The sequence below is a fragment of the Cupressus sempervirens genome, chromosome 6 (assembly GCF_028749045.1).
Source record: "Cupressus sempervirens isolate cs-2001-9-10 chromosome 6, ASM2874904v1, whole genome shotgun sequence".
NCBI lineage: Eukaryota > Viridiplantae > Streptophyta > Pinopsida > Cupressales > Cupressaceae > Cupressus > Cupressus sempervirens.
In genome coordinates, this window is record NC_143123.1 from 380,973,042 (window position 1) to 380,991,947 (window position 18,906).

At 33.4% G+C, this 18,906-nt stretch overlaps 1 pseudogene; it reads right to left on the bottom strand.

Moving 5' to 3' along the window:
* Positions 1 to 13,100: 13,100 nt before the first annotated feature.
* On the bottom strand, positions 13,101 to 15,744 carry LOC149552650 (amidophosphoribosyltransferase 1, chloroplastic pseudogene; annotated as a pseudogene).
* Positions 15,745 to 18,906: the final 3,162 nt, after the last annotated feature.

Genomic DNA, 18,906 nt, shown 5'->3' on the forward strand with positions numbered 1-18,906 from the left:
TAAATGTTAAATTATTTTAAAATTAAAAATAATTAAGCTTTGACTCTTTTCTTAGGGAATCTTGCTTTCTTAACTATTTTGACCAGCATGACCCTTGAGGCCTTGGTGATTTTTCCTAGTGATATGAAGAGATGGATGTATGTCATGGTGGTTTTTTTTTTTGGTCTCTTGGGTATGTCTTTTCTAAAACCTTGTGTTGTTATACTTGTTTCTTTCTTTTTTTGATGGGTCCTTGTCTTTATTTTCTCATGACTTATGATTTATAGTTTAGCACTAGAATCTATAGTTGGATTTTGGTTTCCTATTATATTTGTATGGATATCACCATCCCCTTTCTATTTAGAGGATAAATATTTCTCTTTATTGGAATTCTTTTACTCAATATGTTTTGGGGCTGACCAAATACCTCTTTTGTGGCAACAAATTATGCCCAATTCATTTGGTCAACACTTCTAATTTCTCCAACTGAAATGAAAGTTGTTGTCTTCATCTTAATAGGGTTTTAATTAAAGGTTGCTAGGAAAATCAGAATTTGCAATTGAAACCTAGCCTTATTCATGCAATGCTTCAATGCCATGGAAAATAGCAAGGTTGTGTTCATATAGTGAAGGTCTTATTGCTTTATCGCCTCGTCAATTTTATCCAATCCATTCTTCTTGCTCACTATTTCATATTTTAGATTGCATAGTTGACATAACTGGAAAGAAATATTAGTGAAGCTACCAATCCTTCATCTAAGAGAAAAAAAAATTGTTAAAACAATGTAAGTGGAGTGGATATTTAATATATGATATATAGTGCAAAAATAAAAGGCAGTCAACAAAGCATGGAACTATAAGTCCTTCCTAAAAGGTAAGGTCTAAAATAATAATATCACAAGTAGTTGCTATAGCTTATGCTATGAAACCTTTCTAAAATTATAAGCTTGTACACATGCATATGAGTTCTCCCTGGCCAAGTACTCTAGAAGACTTACAAGGCTTACAAGTAAACTCATACATTTTTGGAGATTTCTATGGCTCATTTTATGATGCTAGTTCGAGATGGAATGCTTCTCATTCACAAGGAAGATGTCAAAGCTATCCACTATCTAAATCAATACAAAGATATGGCAGATCCTGCTAAACTAAATCAACTAGATAAGATGATGAAAGATCTTAATATGTCCAATGACACTCAAAACTCTGCCCCTGATAAGAATGAACATGAAGATTTCATTGGTCCTAATGATAATGCACTAAAGGAATATGTCCTAGTAGGCTAGAATGATGAACTATTTTCTATAGACTTTTTGGACTCTTTGGAAAGTAATGATGGTTGGGCCCCTTATGAAGGATGTTAGTTACTTCTTTATCAAGTTGTGATGTGCTCTAATGATTATACTACTAATCTTAACTCCTCGTGCTATATATACTTCCCATTTGTTTCCATGGGATAAGTTATTGATATGTAATAAGATGTATTCCTTTATTGTATCTAGTTCCCGAAGCAACTTCTAGAATTTTGATACTTTTTTGCTGAATATATCCAGTTGAACTGATTGTATCCAGTGATTAAACTATTCTAATATCAAAAATAAAAGGTAGTAACCAAAACATGGAAATACAATTCCTTCCTAAAAGGAAAGGTTTAAAACAAAAATATCATGAGCAATTACTACAACTTATGCTATAAAGCGATTCTAAAATTATAAACATGTACATATGCATATGAGTTCTCCCTGGCCAAGTATTCTTTAGATTCACTAGGAACAAAATGCAAGAAGAAAATTGGAATATTACAATGCAACAAATAAAATTTGAATATGAAAAACATTCAAGAAATTTCTATGAGGAAAAGTTCATGTATTGGTTATAAACAAATTAGTAAATAGTTAAGGTTACTTGTGCAAAGGAAGAGACAAATAAACTGGTTTTCCCGAATGCAAGTTGAAAGGCCTTTCTAGTAAGTGGCAATTGATCCTTGGCCCATATGAGTAGATGTTGTATCAGTTTAGGATCCTTAACATTATTGCACCATTTTCTAAGATTGAATTCATAAAAATATAGAAGACAAGGTAAGGGGTAGTCCATACAACACCAAAATAAAGACTCGGCACAAGGCCTTTGCACTAGAGTATGTATGTTAGTAAGACATTGGCAAGGATGGAATTAAGGATGGTAAATATATTGTTCATTTCAAAAGGGCCATCTCTAGGCCTGTGATGAGACTACAAAACCAAGTGAATGTTTAATTAGAATAGAGTAAGTAAACCTTTTTTTTGTTACAATGGAATTTTAGGGTTGAAGATCATTTTTTCATCCACTTTAGCTCAAACTACAAAAACATTAATTTCATAACTCATGGATATTCCAGAGAGCACCATGCCAAAAAATTTAGTGAACCCAATGAGCCCAATGCTCCATTACAACCCGTATACACAAAAATGAACTTAGTAGAAATCATGTTAGAGCCAACCACTATTGTGGGAAGAGATTTTAGGATTCATATTAGATAATCTTGTTGGAAAATGGGGTCATATTTGAATCAAATGTTAAGTGGTGGAGTTCTTGTATTTGTATTCAATAAAAACTAAGGTATATAGGACTAGGAATGACAAAACCAATATTTGTTTGAAGTCTTGAAAGCATTTTGCCTAATTTTCCATATTTGGCCTAGTTGAGGGCTAGTGTCCCTAAAGCCTTAATTTGAGCCAAGTTTTCTAAGAGCCCAAGAGAGGGGGTAAGACCTTAGAGAAGTGGAGTCCACTTGGAGAGGCAGAGGTCAACATTGAGTAAAGGCTAGTAATCTTGCTTGGCATCTTACAATGGGTTGGGTGTTACTAGGCACTTACGAAGATTTTGGTGGATTAAGGCTATAGACTCTGCATCAGTTGAGGTAAGATATGAGCACATATTTTGGGCACCTTACAAGTTACACTACCTCAACTTGGTTATGCAAGCAATTGACATCCAAATAACACGGGTGAAAGAAATAGTGTGCATTATTCAAGCACATCATTCTTTTCTTTGGAGCATTATGATTTTAGGATATGTAGATGATGAATTGATCAAGCTTTAGACCCTTCCAAATAAAAGTTGTAGAAAAGATGACTTATTGGGATGAGAAGATGAGCAGTAGATGGGTTTGAGCTTTGCAATTCCTTGGTATGTTAGTTTGAGCTTCACTTGGTTTCAAGAATATGATAATATTCTCTACTTAACAAGGCCAACCACACGAAGGTGGAAGCTCATCTGGCCTCACCCCTCTCCCCCTAACATCAATATAAATTACCCATTATTATCTAATTACATACTTCATTCATTGATTCATCCATTTATGAACTATATCATTCAAGCAATACAATCACATACCATTCATTAATATGATGTAAAATTCATTAATACACAATACTAATCAAGACTTCATTAACACATAAAAATATTCATTAACATAAAATAAAAATCAATATTAATATGCATCATTCATAGATAATTACTTAAAACAAAGTTCTTTCATTATCCAACAAGGTTTATCAAAGAGGATTTTTAAAACATCATTTCTTCTTTTTGTTTTTCTTAGTTCTCTTAAGAAAAATGCTCATAGGAGCATCCATATATTCCTCATTCTCTTCCTCTTCTAGCATATGTAATGTCAAATTATGATGGCTCCTTCTCTTTGGAGGAGTAGGAGGCTCCTGCGCTAAAGGGGGCTCTATTGTAAGAACACGTAAACAAGATAAATTGGCATACTCTTTTTCTTTTTTTAATGGTTACAAGTCTATAATTAAGTACTAGTACAACATAACATGCATTTTTCTTACCTAAAAATGCCACATCATGTACACTAACATTTTGATCTGCCACCACGTCAACATGTTGAACACTTGGAACATGCTCCACTCCTTCACCATGATGTTCAACATGCTCTGAAATATTTTAAAAAAGGATACATTTCAAATTGCAATTGAAGATGTTAAATTGTATTCATAGTTGCTTAATTAATTTCCAATAGAAAATTAATACCTCCACCACTATAATGCACATCATGGCCTTCGTCACGAGTAGGTTCTATGATAGGATATGAAGGCTGTAGTAAAATGTTATGCACATTGCTATGCAGTCAATTTATGTTCAAAACTAATACCAAAAAAGAATCTTCTCAACTATTCAATTTCATTTACTCTTCATCTGATCAATTTACCTATGAGATATCATTTGGTGCACTGGATTCTTGTGCAAGGCTTTCATATTCTTTGCATAGGCATGCAACCATGACTTTATAGCCTTCCTTTAAGGAAAATTTTCTATCTTCATCTATGAGCTCCACATTGAATTCCATGCCCTGCATTTTTTCCTTATTATCATCAGTTTTCCATGTATGGTTTCATTAAACAAAATTATTTGCAAAATTATATAAAAAAATAAATATGAAATTTCATTTCTCCTACGTACAAGTCAAGATTGGAGATTCATATAGCCACCAGAGCCAAGTTTGTGTTGGCCAACCTTTTGTAGTCTCACTTTTGTAGCCACAAATGTGTCCTACAATCTATGAACAATTTCAAACATCTTAGATTATATATTTAAAAATATCACTAATTAGTGCATGATTACAATGTACTTAATACTATCATGACATACCTTTTTTGCCCTATGTTGCTTCATTTACTCTATTTACACATAGCATTTTCTCCTTTGTATCTTCTATTATTTCATTCCACTCCATCAGTGGAATCATAGGAGGATGGTCATACTTTGGGTTTTCCTTAAGACCCCTTCTATATTGTGTTGGCATTAAGTTATTATTGCCATTAGTGACAACACTTATCTATATCAATATATCTACCAAGCTTAGCACTTAGTTTCCTACACTCACTGAGCTTCACAGTTTACACTAAGCATCTACAGTGTATACCAAGCATTCAATGGTTACCTTATAGGTTCATCACTTAAGTAGTTCATACTGGGCTTTGCAGTTCACACTAAGCATTCCAGTGTTCACCGAGCTTCATAGTGTTTACCAAGTGATGGAAGTTTAATGTTTACCGAGTCATGGAAGTGTAACATTTATCGAGTGATGGAAGTGTAATGTTTATCGATTGATGGAAGTGTAATGTTTACCGATTAAGGGAAGTGTAGTGTTTACCAAGTGAAATCAAGGTAAATGAAGGATCCAATTTTTATCGAGTGACACTACATCTACCAAGTCACCTATGCTTATCGAGTTCAGAACTACATCGAGTGATTAGTATGGACTGAGCCTTCACTTCTATCGAGTGCATAAGGATGCCAAGTAATGCAGTGGACACTGAGTATTAGAAGTTCACTGAGTCAATTTAATGAACCTGAGTTATTTACTATTGGGCCAACTTAGTAATGTTTTGTTCACTTGTGTTATGGCCGACCTTGCAATTTTAATTATTGGAATGGTATATATGTAATGTATTATATCATTTGCAAGATGTATGGTATATGGATGAGAATACTAAGAGAGGCATGCAATGTTTTAAAGTGTAAATATGAATCAACAGAAGAGCAGAATATTCAGCAAGGTCTACGAGAATTAGTAAAGATTCATTAGTCACAAAAGGTGATTTATACTTCAAGGATCTAATCAGCAAATCAAGTTTGTAAGTAGATCCATTATTTCATCCTAACAGGTGAATCATTTTTGTAAATCCTTTAACAGGGTAGACTTAACAGTCTTTGTATAAATCTCCTAACAGAGTGCATACTTCAGTGTATGTTTGTAAATCCTATAACAAGGTGGACCTAGGAGTCCTTTGTGCTCCTAACAAGGAAGATCACTAGAAGTGGTCAATGTAAGCCTTAACAGGCCAACTTCATACTACAGTAACAAAGTTTTGTGGGTATCATCCCCACCCTAGTTTTACTTTTTATTTGGAAAGTTTTTGGGGCACCAAATCACTATGTACATGTGTTATAAATGTTTTTTCTCTCATATATAAAGTAGATTAGATGAATGAATTGAGAATAGTATATATGGTTAAAGTGCTGAATTGTTTTAAAAGTTTTGATGTTACTGATTCACCCCTCCCCTCTTAGTAACATATCATATCTTGAATATTTCCAACAATTGGTATCAGAGCATTTTGGTTCTCAGGAAAAAGCTTGATAGCTTGAGCAAAGATCAAGGATAATGGAGATATTTAGACTTGAAAAAGCTATTGAAAATGAAAAGCTAGATCTAGAAATGGCCATGGCTCAACTCAAAGAAGCAAAGGAGCATCTTTCTCAATCCCTAAAGAGAATGAAGGAACTTGCAAGACAAATGAATGATCATCAGTATGTTGAAGAAAATATTGAAGACCTTTTACCATCAAACAGTTTAGATGAAGCTAATGAGGCTATCAGGGAACTCCTAGAAAAGAATGGTTCTCTATAGGAAGACGTAAAAAAGCTTAAAAGAGAACAAGAAATTCAATCAATCAGGCTATGTGAAGTTTTGGAACAGAGAGACAAGGAAAATGAAGAATTAGAAGCAATAAATAATCAATTCCTTTAGCATGAAAATCTTGTAGATCAACTATCTAATGCAAATGAAGAAATTATGAATCTGAGATCTGAGAATGAAAGCCTGAGGAATGATTTAATCACTGAAAGACAAATCAATGAAAGCTTAAAAAGTGACTTGAGATCTGAAAGACAAATCAATGAAAGTTTGGAAAACGACTTGATCATTGAAAAGCAAATCAATGAGAGAATGATGAAATCTCAAACAGACATGTCTCAATTAAATCAACAAAGTGAGCAGAATCTTCATAGACAAAAAGGTAAAGCTGGACTTGGTTACAAGGAAGAAGGTGAAACCTCCAAACAAGGTGCCCAAAGGAATCAAAGACCTACTTGCAATCATTTTGGTAAGCTAGGTCACACATCAAACAAGTGTTGGAGCAATGGAAAAGGTAAATTCAATGGTAAATGCTACAATTGCAATTAGTATGGTCATAAAGCTAATAAATGCAAGGAGAAACCAAAATTTGAAGGAAATTGTCACAAATTCAAGAAGCATGGTCACAAGGCATTCCAATGTAGATCCAAATCATTCAATCCAGATGAACAACTTGTTAAGGAAATCTTTGGATGGGACTACAATACTTGGTAGATGGCATTATTGTGGAGAATATGGACACATTGGCAAAGACTGCTCAAAGCATCACTTGATAAAAAGAGATACAATAGTAGGGTGTTTTGCATGCACTGAACTCAGTCATATAGCTAAAAACTACATGAACATAGGAAGAGTCGAAGATGAAAAGAAAATTAAAGTTGATAACATTCAAAAGTAGATGAGGCAATAGTGGATTCCAAAATCTACCAAGAAAAATAGTTCAAATGATGGCAATGTCACTCAAGAAATGGGTGACTCCACCATCTCTAGTTAGATCCATAAATAAGGATATGGAATTGTATCTTCTAGTGATATCCTAAGTAGTTCCAAAATAAAAGAAAGCAAAATGATCAAATCAGTATTCCAGATAAACAAAGATCAAGGAAAGCGTATCTTTTGCTGAGTTACATCTACTGAGGAAAGGCAATTGAAGACCTTACCGAGCTAGGTTGAGAGTAACAAAATTTTTGTTTGATCATCGAGTTGCAAGCTTCTATCAAGAAAATCAATGATAGCCTCTCAAGCACTATGTCATCTCAGCTACCTTCATACAAAGCATTAATGACAAAATTTTCATCAAAAGAGTAGAATTTGATTTCATTCTTCATCGTGATTTCAAAGCTAAGAAATTTTCAAGTGAAATTCAAGCAATTCTGAGCGATTTTCTAGGAAAAGATTTGTTCAAAAAATTTCTATCTTTTACTGAGCATCAATGGCATTCGGGAGTAGCAGCAACACCAAGGCAAAGAAGGGTTCACAGATGCTGGTAAAGGGTATAGAATGGAAAGTTCCCAACTTCAAAATTGTTTCGGCTGTTGCAGAATCACTTGACCCTAACAGTGCTCAATCTCAAATTCCACCAAAGGTACTCCTTATAAACAATATTCGTACACATTTTAAATGTTTTGTTCAAGAGATTGGAAACCTAGAGATGGACAATACCCTAGGAGAAATGAGTGTTGCTAGCTCTTTGAAACCTGAACATAAGCATCTTGAAACCAAAGGCTTGACTCATATCTCGCATATGCCAAGAAGCTTCCAAACCAAGTGGATTAGATATATTTTGAGTTAGGTGCACAATGGGAAACTATGGCTAGAGTAGCTAGTGTTAATCACAAAGAAGATGATTCACAAAATCATGGGTCTCCATATGCTCAACAAAGTGAAGGTTATCAAAACCCTAGGATAGGATGAGTTATAGAAGAAAACCCTAGTTGAATGGGATGGTAGAGGTTTGAAGGTTAGCATTGTATCTGATGTTGAACTAAGATTTGGCACTCATGTCATTGGCCACAAAATCTATAGCTCTAGTCGACTGAATAATATACCCTATGAGCCTGTGGATTTGGCCTTCAAAATTGTAAAGAAGAACCTTGAATTTGACCTGTTGGAATTACTATTGAAACAATTAAACAAGAACATGGATAGTATAAGGACTTCAAAGAAAAATCCCTATAAATTTGGTTCTCTGTTGACTTGTTTATTCTTCTATATTAAAAAATTCTTTCCATCTAAAGGAACTATAGTGTGGAGAAAAGATATTCCCATTCTTTATTAGATAAATGAGTTTGTACCAAAAATGGCTGAAAATTTTGATAGCATCATGGATAATTATTTTGAAGATTTCAAGGAAAGGATGAATAATAGGTTCCGAATTCCACCAAAATTGGTTGAAGACTACAAAGATGATGTATGCTTTATGGTTGATTGTGACAAATTATACATTCAAGCAGTCAGACCCCGAGTTGCATGGGTGAAACCTCTTCCTTATGAGGTTAATATTGATAAGGCCAGGGACATTATTGAAGCACTGGTGAATGAGCCAATAGATGCAAAGCAACAATTTTTGGAACATATGATGAGGCAAAGGCTAGAGTTGAGCTTGAAATCAAGCTACCCTAGGCTATAAGCAAAGGCAAGAGGAAGATAGCTAAGTTGAAAACTGCTACCAGCCCTCTTATGCTTACAGAAGGAAAAGATGAGGATGAAGAAGATGATGAAGAAGAAGAAGGAGGTGAAGAAAAAGAAGAACATGAATTTGAAGAGGAACCACCAAAGAAGAAAGGTAAGGAAATTATTACCAAACCTATGAAGAAGCCTACTACAGTATTCTCTAGAAGAACTAGAAAAGGCAACCAAGAACCTATACTAGTTAGGCCTCCACTCACATTCGAGGAAAGGCTTAAACAATTGGAAGAGGGATCTGGCATCACAAATTTCAAGGCATTAAAATTTGAAACAAGAACTGAAGCTGAGAAAATGTAGATTGAGGAACTGGTACTCAATAAGATAGGTAAATGGAAATACTCCCTGGACTAGCTCACCTCTCAAATCTCCAAAGAACTATTGGAGAGATTGCAACCAAGATGGGAGTCAGCCACCCAAATGGCTAAAGACATATATGAGTGATCCCTGAGGAATCTTCTATCGAGTCTCACTGGACCAGACATTAAGGTAGCTATGAAGAAACATGAAGGTAAAATGCTAATTAGATTTCACACATTTTTTTTTTTAATTAAAGACATTGAGCATGTTGTAAATGACGCAACAAACATGTGGAAGAACATCTATCATCTGCAAAAGCCTAGTGAAGATCCAATTGAAATCAAGGATGATGACAGCAGTGACAGTGATGATTTTGATAGCACTCCATCCATCACAATTACTCCAGGAGAGTTGCATGCACTAATGAAAGAAAAAGAGGAAGAAGACAAGGAGGAAGTAGCACATGAGGAAGGAAAAGATGAAGAGGATCTAGTTAAAATTGCAGGAGAAGTGATTGCATCCCTTCCTCACTCTCCACCAAAGATTGTTACATCCACTATGGAGACAACTTCTACAAGCAAGATTATGAGCACAATTGCCACATCAATTGCTCAATCTTCATCGGACACCTCCCAGCTCCAAGTATCTGAAACAGATGTGCCAAGCACTTCATCTACCGAGCTGTCTGTCACTTCTTTAGCTCACTAGTACAAAAACAACAATATATTACTAAATAAACTACTAAAAATTGTAGATATGTGACTAATTTTGATCATGTGACCAATGGTAGTTTATTGCCAGACATTTATCTCCCAACCAAATTTGAGTATACTATTTTAATCATTGATTAGGTCATTGATTTAGTCATTTATTTTTGTTACTTGGTAGTTTATATGGTAGTTTATATGGTAATTTTGGTAGTTTAATTGGTAGTATATTTGGTAGTTGATTTGGTAGTTAATTTGGTAGTATATTTGGTAGTTTTTTGGGTAGTATATATTGTAGTATGTTTGGTAGTTTATTTAATCTTTAATTTAGTCATATTAGGACATGATGGAATTGAACCACCATCCTCCTACTTATAAAGTAGGTGCTCTTCCATTGAGCTAGTACCCTTTAAAGAATAATGCAAAAATTTAACAAAGTTATCTTCCTAACATTAGATCTACCATGATCATGGTCACTATAACATGATATACTCTTCGCAATGAACACAAATTTTGGTTATTATGAAAAACAATAATATAAATCTTTATCAATAACAATTCAACAACTTTAAATTCTTTTGTTCAAGCATTTTAAAATTATATTTCATTTCAATTACACTTCTCTAAATTATTGTAGTGATAAACTCTTATAAATTATAATTTGGAGCACTTTGGCCACACACAACTTTGGACATATGAAATGAATGTCTTAATAACTTTGTTTGTGCCCATAAAACTCCAGATGACCTGGATATGTATATTTCCTTGCCATTTTGTTTAGATTCAAATAACACTCATTCTAAGGTTTTCTCCCCTCATACTTTACCAGATGCTTCCTATACTTTGAACTGCTAGAGAACCATCATTTCCTTTATTATCCCTACTCAAAGTGGAAAGTAATTTTGTGCATATTCTCTAGTTTAGAAAATTTCTTCAATTTTTTCTCTAGCACTTACCATCATCATCTTTATTTTCATAAGTAACCAATCCAATAGGTCCATTCCTCATAGTCAAAGATGAACTTAAAGCACTTTCATTTTCTAAATCAGTATGCTCTAGTTTGATAGGAGTAGTAGCAGCATGAGTAGAGTCTTCCTTATGTTTATACAGAATTGTACTTAATACTAAGCATACAATAGTATTTTGTATCACTATTTATTTTATGCTGGAACCATCTAGTCACCTATTGCTACCAATACTCATTTGTATTTCTAGAACATAAACTCTTATGTTCAATTGCTGAAGCAATTTCTTTTATGGTTTAGATTGCTACAATTTTACTTTCATATCCCTCCATACCCTTTGAGATGTTTGTCTATGTTTAATACCACAAACTCTTTATAATTTTCTTGAAAATATATATTTTAGAGGTCCACATTTACATCTTATCTTTGATATCTTGTGAAGATGTGATAACCCTTTAATTGCAATCAATTTCTCTTTCAAAATCAACCATAATACTATTGTTGTTTCTAGGGTAGTTCTATATTATCAAAAATTCAATTGTTATCTTTATAGTCATTTCTCCTTATGGGATGTCATGGTCATAGAGATTGATCCAACCATCAGGGTCATATACAATGAAATGTAAAAGATCCAAAAAATCTTTCAAGTATATACACATTTGGCAAGTACAGAGACATCTCAACCTATACTCTCATCTTTCCTGCATTATTGAAATGAAATTTTAAATAAGGACATCCACCATAGCATGAAGTAGAAATGAATCAGATGTCTAGAAATCCAAATGTGATATATGAACTACTGTATAGAATGCCCCCAAATTGTGTGGTCTCATGGAGATGTTATTTTAGGGTAGTTCGAATGCTGGTGAACTCAACATATAACAAAAGCAATGGGTTCATTTCACAAGGCATTCTCAAAATGAATGTCTACAAAGCTAGTGAATATAGTTTTTCATAATCATCCTCAATGTCTCCATTTTCCATTCCATCTAAATCAACATATAATATATCAACATTTTCCCTAGAACACTTGAGAATGTTGCCCAAATTTAAAGTTCCATAAAGCTACATTCCATTATTTTGGATCTACTTGTGCCTGACCCCATCAAGCAGTAGGCTTGTACAAAAGTAAAATAAGTTAATGAACATTTGTAAATGTGTTCAAGAGGAATAGTTCATGGCTATTTCTAATTGATAATTATACTTAAGAGTTTTTCTTAACCTTTTTAGTTATAGGACTATGACCCCAAGAGGACTAACAATTTGTTGACCAATAATAGTACCATGTACCCTTTGCAAAGCATCTTCATCATATGCCTTAAACAAAATTAAAAAAGAATATTACAACTGTATAAGTAGTACATACTAGTCATTAGATGTGCCATGATCAAACACTAGCCATACCTATTACCAAACTGCACAAATCCACATCCACACCAACTAGAATTTTGATATAGATAAGCCCACCAAACTATCCAAATATGTACTTCGGATCTTCTAAAATGTTTAGATCCAGTCCACCAAAAAATGTCTGCAACATATAGATAATAAGAGAATGCAAGAAAAACATCAAAAAACCTTTGCACATGCACTTGCATATAGTTACTTACAATTGTGTTATTTGGATCATCATATGTTTGGAAAACTAGTGGTGATGGCACATTGTAGGTTGGTATTTTATAAACTCTCCAAATTCTCAGCAAAGCTGAGTGACACCTACAGGCCTCCTATGTGGTCAGCATTCTATGAGATGGTAGTTTATACCTACTAGACAACATGAGGACCCAACTACAGCTCTAGTTTACTAATGTTAAGCAGAAAAAACTAGCAACTCTAGTTTCTGTTCAAAAATTGAGAAAACAGGGCAGAATTCATAGGGTTCTTAAAATAATTAATTGTTTTCGTCCACAAACTTATCTAGTGTACTATTTAGAATAGAAGCATCAATTTATACAAGATCAAGAGGATTGGCATTAAATGAGGACCAAGAAAAAATATGTTAATTAAGATAATATTAAAAGGAAGAAGTGTGGCCATTACCTTTCATCATTTAGAAGTTTGCAGGCTTTGTTTCTTTCCTCCTGCAAAATAGGACAAATATTGACAATTAGTATAGTAGTCATTTAAACTAGAATAAATGGCACTAATTGTGATAAACAAGAGACCATAGATAAAATAGAAATCAATTGTTTAACAATTATTGTTTACTACAATACACAAGTACCATAAAGCCGTAATGCACAGGAATATAAAAATTTCAAGGTGGTTGTACAAATGGAAGGACAAGCCTAAGTGACTTGAAGCTTGTCTAATTTAACATTTACATGCATTAAAACATAGTATAGAAGTGTGCATCTCAACTAATGTCAAAGGCTAGATATGAACAATACATATATCCTCAAGCCTAGCTATGTGCAGAACAAACTATCATGTTTCATGATTCAACATTAGAAATGAGATTAATCATCCAGATACCAATGTCATTTGCATAGCAAAGGAAATTTTATTGCAATTTCACCACATTTTCCCATACATGTCAAGAAATGGAAAATAATCAAATTAAACATCATAAATTTGCATATGATCTCCCATTATACATGTGAGATCAAAAAATATGAAAAGATATGTTGCTTACGTCTACCTTCTAAAAAAGTCATTTGCTAGTTGCAAAATAAGAACACAATTTTTCTTATAAACTATGGATCTGTGATACTAAACTAATATTAGTAACCATGTTTTTGGCACTTCTTAATCACCAAATAAAAAATATGTAACAACAATGTTTAAAAAATAATTCAATAAGAGTAGTTATTTTGCAACTGCATTATTTTAGCAATATCATCATTTAAAATCACAGGCCCCAATAATACCCTAGAGCAAAGAACAGATAAATAATAAAATTAAAAATCTTCAAATATCCAAACATCTAAATATGCCTTGTTTTTAAGAAGCCTTGGCAAGGCCGAGTGGGCAAGCTCAAATATATTTTTCAAAATATATATTGTGTGTATCTTATAGTTGCTGCAATCAATGACAGGAAACTTCTTTCAACCATTTTGTTAAATATTTCATATGCCTTTTATATGCTTCTGCATTTTTCATACATGCCTACTAGAGTAGTTATAACTACAATGCACGACAAAAAACCTCCTTTCATTATGCTTTTATGGTCGTTCATAACCTGTTCCATAGCTTTGATATTGGCACAGATAGGAATGATATTGAAGGTTTTAGAATTTGACTATACAACTATCATTTGCATTTTCTTAAAAATTTTGAAAGTATTTACAACAATTCTAGTTTTTACATACCCTACAATCATGACAATCGATGAAACCACCTTCCTTTTTGTCATTCTATCAAAAATAGTTCTCATTTTTTGTGTCTGCTTCCACACTTTTCATACATGTCTACTAGGGCAGTTGCAATTATAATACCCAAAACAAAATTTACTTCATTAATGGTATCATGGATGGCCATACCCTATTTGACAACTTTTATTTTAGTGCAAGCTATGAGGATTCAACCTTTTGATTTGGGAGGGTGGAGCAACCTTCCTATCTAACCAAGTGATTTCAAAACAAAACTCACTTCTTAAATCTCTTTGCTATACATATTGAAAGATTGAGTACCCCTCTTCTCCAAAAAAATAAATGTACAAGAGTAGAAGTCCAAATACAAACCCACCTGATGAGGGCCTATTGGACAGGCACATTGATCCGTGATGAGTAGCCAAGTATAGCCATAACAGTTGAGTTTGGGACATCAATCACAACATCACAATCAATAGGAACCTCATATTTCTTGCATCTATCCAAAAGGTATATCTTGATTGATTCACTAAATGTCCAAATACCAATAAGTTGGGCAGCAAAAAATAAATTTGCTGAAAAATAGAGGCCTTACACTCCTGGTGTGGCAAAAAGTATGATACCTAATGTCCTACCCATCAACAACCACCACCTTCTCCCAATTCACTTCTATAATATCCAATGCACATGTCTCAGAGGGAAATAACATAGCCCTGTTACTCCTCCTAATCATATCAAGGGCCTAAATTTGTGTGGATCCCACATAACCACTAGCATATCCTACATTAGGAATAGTAGCGAATTATATGCTCCCTCTAATTGCTCGCACAGACATTTAGAATTATTAGCATGAAACACTTTTCCTTAGATATGGAGATCAAGTGAAGTATCATCTCTATATCAAAAAAGTATTAAAAATATAACCTCTTTATTCAAGCCACTCCCTTAGGGTTTGGAAGTTTACTATATTTGAAATGTGGGCAATGCCCATAGCTTCGAACTAGTAGATGATCAAAAAGGGCTACACATTCATGAGCATGGAGGAGATAGCAATCGAATACCTAACATGACAAGTGAAAAACTCTTGGGGAGTTGGTTGAGTTCGGACTCATTGAATACAAAGACCACAAGTCCCACACCTATTATCGATTGCAACCTTCCATCAGTTGTGGTTACAATTTCTCCCCCATCTTGCCCATAACATTGTAGTGTGTACAGTACTAAGTAAAACTCGTGCCACCTTTGCATCACCATAGATTACCACTACTCTACATTGTTCTCTAATAACATCTTCATCCTCTTCATTTTCAAGAATCGCAAGATAGGGTTTTTGAGGTTTATGGCTTCCGAAGCTTCCAATCACACATTTTCTGCAAAGGCCATGTTTTCAATTTTTTTTTTCTCATTTACATTAGAAATTGGTTGAAACAATGAATGGGTAGGGTCCATGTTTGAATTTTCTATGGATAGAAATTCTTCCCCAAGGAAGTGTAATGGTTATATTGATGTTGGTAGAAAGATATATAATAATAGATATATCATAAATGGTAAATTATGTATATATAATGTTAGGATTTATTTTTCTTTAAAATGGATATACTAGTATTCAGAAAAGTGCTATAAAAACAATTTTCTATGATAATCATGAGAAGTTCTATAAAAGAAACTCTCTATGATAATTCTAAAATGATGATATGGAAGAGTAAAAAAATAAGCATACCACTTTCATTATAAAGTTAATAATAAATTTAAAAAGAATGTTAGAAGGTACAAAATGATTCAATAATTTAAATTAGAAAGAAAAGATCTCAATGTCATTAATTAATATGTCATTTAATTATTTTTTCTACCAAGATTGGTTTTATATTTGTTTTCTTTACTAAGGTAGGTTTTATATTATGTAGGGGTTAGTTTGGTAAATGAAAAATTCATATGTCTAGGTAATGTTAAGAATAATGTGTGCATGTATACATGCACACACATTATTCTGACCATTATTAGTTGGTGTCTTTTTTAGTTTATCATTAGTTGGTGTCTTGTTGAGTTTATTATTGAGTGTAATAATTACTTTTGTGCACCAAGCAAATGAGGTGGTTGAATGGCCTGCTTAGGTAAGGTTTCCATGAGGGGGCTTAAGCTCTATGCATTATGATCAAATTCAAAAGAAAAAATAAGGTATGAGTAATAATCATTTGTACTTGTAAATTACAAAAAATAAGTAGCATTCATTAGAATGTATTAATTTATGATAAAAAATCTATCAATCATTTATTTAGTCATTTATTTGGGTGCCTAATTATTAGTGAGTAATTTTTTGGTCATTTATTTGATCACTATTTAGTCACTTATCTTTATATAACCTTGTGATTTTACCTTAGGACCAAATTAGTCATGTATTTAATCACTTATAAATTTCTAAACATTGCTATAATTTGATCACTTTTAGTCACATGACTAAAAATTTTAGTCTTGTGACTTAAATTTTTAGTCACGTAGTCATTTATTTGCCTAAATTCTACTAGTGGCTATCAAGCCAGTCTCCTCAGTTCCTTCACCATCAGTGAGTGTACCAGTAAGTTCCATAATTAGCTTTCATCAATTCCAGTAAGTTCTACAATTTTTTTTCTGTTAGCATCATCTACATCCACCTCGATTTCAATAAGTTTAGATACTACTATGGGTATTCTACCAAGTATGACACCATTTTTTGGAAGTGTTTTTGATCTGATTAATACTTCTATTGGCATTCAATCCTCAAGTCCTATACCAATTTTCACTATTAGCCCTTCTATCTCCACTATTGTGTCTATTCCTAAGGTTAAACCAGTCATCACAAAAGTCAAACAAAAGCATCCATTAAAACTTTTGATCACTAGAAAGGAAATTGTAGAAGATATTGACTTAGACATAGAGATAGTGATTCCAAATATTGATTATGACAATGCTACCATTGAAGAGATGAGGTTAGCCAGTCAACTCATAGAGATGAAATCTATGCAAAAATAGTTAAGATCGAAAAGGGATAAGGAATATCAAATAATTGAAAATTCCAAGAATATAATTATAGATGCCATAGGTGTTGAAGTAGATTCTACTCAACACATTTTGATTCAGTTATAAGAGGCTATACATAAATTTAATGAGGATTCTTCCAGACAAGAGAAACTTATTGAGAAAGCTGAAAAGAAATTCGATAATAAGGTGCTAGAGCATATTGCTCAAAAGATAGCAATAAAGCAAGTTGAATTGTCCACATTTTTGGGAAATTTTAAAAATTGTTTTAATAATGTAGCATCAATTTTTGCTAAACTTTGTGATGTTTCTAGTTTTACCAAAGAAATAAAGGATAAGTTAAATAAGATTGACATTGATATGCAATCAAGTGCATCCAAGCTAAAGATGGACTCCTCCTCCAGAACCTCCCATCACACCAAGATCAGATATTTGGTAGATGTACAGGAAAAACTATTGAGAGAGGAAGCTAGGATCTAGTCTACACTCATAGACATTCAGAACATGATCCTTCCTATCACGACACAATGCAAAAACATCTTGTTCATTGCAAAACATTGGTCCAAGATTAGAACTTCTCAGTGGCTGATCACTTGATCCAATTATTAGCAGAAGTTCAAAATTGCTCTCTCCACTTGTCAAATTTTGTAGTAGACTTGGGATAGTACTTTTGCAACCATCCTTAAGATACATCAAGAATTTCTATCTCATTTTGGTGTAGCCATATAAATTGTATATATCCAGTATCCTTGTATATACATTATTAGTCATCAAGAAGGTATATAGAAATGTATATGCAACAGTTCTACAAAGATCAATTTTGAAAAACCAAAATTCATTGAGTCAGGTAATGTACATATGTTTTGGCTTAGAAGTGTTTTGTCACTAATGCCAAAGGGGGAGATTGTTGGCATTAAGTTATTATTTCCATTAGTGACAACACTTATCTATATCAGTATATCTACTAAGCTTAGCACTCAATTTCCTACACTCACGGAGCTTCACAATTTACATTGAGCATCTACAGTGTATACCAAGCATTTAGTGGTTACCTTATAGATTCATCACTTAAGTAGTTCATACCGAGATTCACAATTCACACCGAGCATTCCAGTGTTCACCAAGCTTCATAGTGTTAACCGAGTGATGGAAGTGTAACATTTATCGAGTCATGGAAGTGTAATTTTTATTAAGTGATGGAAGTGTAATGTTTATCAAGTAATGGAAGTGTAATGTTTACCGAGTGAAATTAAGGTAAACGAAGGATCCAATTTTTATCGAGTGACACTACATTTCCCGAGTCACCTATGGTTACAGAGTTCAGAACTATGTTGAGTGATTAGTATGGACTGAGCCTTCACTTCTACCAAGTGCATGATGATGCTAAGTAATGCAATGGACACTGAGTATTAGAAGGTCACCGAGTCACCCGAGTTATTTACTATTGGGCTGACTCAATAATGTTTTGTTCACTTGTGTTATGGTCGACCTTGCAATTGTAATTATTGGAATGGTATATATGTAATGTATTAT